Source organism: Bidens hawaiensis, unplaced genomic scaffold (assembly GCF_021521415.1).
Source record: "Bidens hawaiensis isolate Kalapana, Puna unplaced genomic scaffold, B.hawaiensis_p1.1 tig00003430_1, whole genome shotgun sequence".
Taxonomy (NCBI): domain Eukaryota; kingdom Viridiplantae; phylum Streptophyta; class Magnoliopsida; order Asterales; family Asteraceae; genus Bidens; species Bidens hawaiensis.
Window position 1 is genome coordinate 2,574,478 of NW_027491191.1, and position 2,807 is coordinate 2,577,284.

Consider the following 2,807-nt stretch of genomic DNA (forward strand, 5'->3'; position numbering starts at 1 on the left):
TCACCCCTGATGACTTTTGTGACATTTGTTAATTTCGGGTTATCTTGTATTTGTTTTTATGTTGTAAACCGACCCGATTTATATCCCGACCATTTCAAATATATAAAATATTGAATTTTATGTTACTAAATCATTGCCACTTGTTCAATTTGTAAAACCCCTTTTACGGATTCGAAAACGCCTTTAAAACGATCAAATTACATCGAAAACGAACTTCCGGGATGCAAAAAGAACCACGCAAGACGAGCTGGACCAACCTCACCCCTAGGGAGCGCCGCGCCGCGTGGCTACCAAGGGGCAGGGGGTCGTGTAGCGCGGCCTAAGACCTGCAGATTCGTTTTTTTTGGCTTTTATGCTTTCTTGTGTTTATAACCAACCCATTTTCATGCAAGACTCTTTATGCTTGACCATTTCAACTTACCCTATATATACACACCAATATTCTTCATTTTACACTTGCTCACACTCCAAATTCTCTCTCAATTCAAAGATCTTAAAGGTTGTTCTTCATGTTCTTGGTAGTTTGGCCTTTCAAAGTCAAATTGACATAGTCTTTCATTTTAATTAACTTGCTAACTCTTATTAGTACTCGAATCTTATGGCACAAAATATATATAATATACACCCCTTGTTACCTTTGGTAGTTACTTATCCGGCCCCCGATTGGTTAAGTTTCAGATCTCGTAAGACAAGGCTTCATGGAGGACTTCGTGTCCTTGATATATATATTTATATATATATATATATATATATATATATATATACTAGTAAGAGTGCCCGCGCGTTACGGCAATAACACAATTGTGATTCAGTTAGTAGCGGGTTGTTCTGACATTTGCGATAGTAAAATTTGGATTTCGTATGGTTTACTTTACGATACCAAGAATTGAAATGCTAGACAACAATTACCCAAAAATTCTTACTCCTTGGTTGCTACTCAAACAAACTACACAAAACAGATTAAAAAAATGAATATCGCATAAAGTATAATGCTCCCAAACGAGGAGATCATACAAACAGTTTGAACTGCTCACAGATTTATGTTGTCATCTTTGCATAATGCTCCCAATCATCTTGATCAAAAGGTTCCGCTGCTGATAAAATGGGATAGTCTGTTAGTGTTTATTTTTCTTGCCACCACTCAATTAACAAGTTATCTTACTTATTGAAGTAGTAATCATTTTTCAATTCATACAGTATATTCTTATAAACGTTGAGAAAAAATAATATGCCTCATTTAAAGTTAGAGATTTTAGGGAATGCTTTAAGAAAATAAAATTAAAATTAAATAACATATAAAATTACACTTGATTCAACTGGATATTTAAATCAAACCCCTCATTAAGTCATTTAAATTCAATATTTAGGGAACACATTGAGGTAGGGATGAGCGTTTTGGGTACCGGTACCGATTGTTATTCGGCACCGAAGTTTTGAGTTTTGGTATTGCCGTACTGGTATGGTTCAGTACAGTACAGGTATTTCCTAAATTTTGCACGAAATACCAGTACCAAACCGAATATATCGGTACCGGTACCAATTTCAAATTTTTGGGATCGGGATTTTAGGGATCCACCGGTTTTACCGGTACCATCCCAACCTCATCCATACACTAAGGTGTGATGCTATCTTCTGCCCCATAGGCTGGTTAGCCTGTAACATCAACCACAATGTACAAAAAAATAAGAAAGAAACTCGTATTACATTTTAAATTTCTTTTTATTTAAAAATAAAACAGATAGTGATGAGAATATAGTTACTCTAAGCATGAGTTAAGGCATTAGTTATTTAAGAAACTTAGGCCCTGATCCTAAGTCATCCTAAGTCAGTCAAATTCATATCTGTACGCAACTTCCTTATTGTTCATCAAATTCATATTGTTTGGGATAAAAATCAGCTAAGGATAATGTATCCAAATCTGTAAAGTGAGGAATAGTGCTATGCTAATAACAATGGTTAAATGAATGAAACTGGAGTGAACACAGAGATTTGTTGCGAGGAAAAACCCTTTGATCTTGTTTAGATCAAAAGAAAAAAATCCCCGGGTGATGACAACTTGTCGATCACCAATTTATTAATCACAAAAAAGGTTACAAAGGTTGGAGTTGTTGATCAACAGATACAATTATTGTTATGTGTGTGATTACAAATATCTTAGCAGCTAGAATATGTGTGAATCTGTCCTATGTCGATCACAACTCAATGTATATAAAGAAAAAGTATAATAACTAACTAACAAATAAATCCTATAAACTCGCTAGTCTTCCACTCTTCTTCATCGTGCTCTTTGACCACGTGCTAATAGACGTTTAGTGACGAAGTTAATGGTAGACTAAGTCTAGGAGCCGTTTTTGTTATTTAAACTTCACTCTTCATACGAAAATCATCCATTAATAGCTATGTTGACTAAGGATCTTGGATCCAGACTTCAGCTTAATCTTCAATCTTGATCACGTACTATAGATGCCTTATAGTGAGATATACGGTAGACTTGATCATAAAATTGTTATACCTGGCTAACACATCACCATTAAAAATGCAATCATTAGTAAACAAATAATACCGACGATTATTGATCCTTCATAACCTAATACATATCTTAAGGATAATCTATCCACAAGATAGTTAAGGATAATGGATCCTCAGCATAGAATTCATGCCCTAACAATTGCCCCCAAAATGGCGGGTGATTGTGTAAAACAGCTGTCATTTTGAATTTCAAACTCCTGCAAAAAAGAATATGATTAGACGTGTGTTAGGCGGTTAATATTGATAAGCCATAATTATACGCCGCCTATATATGAGAT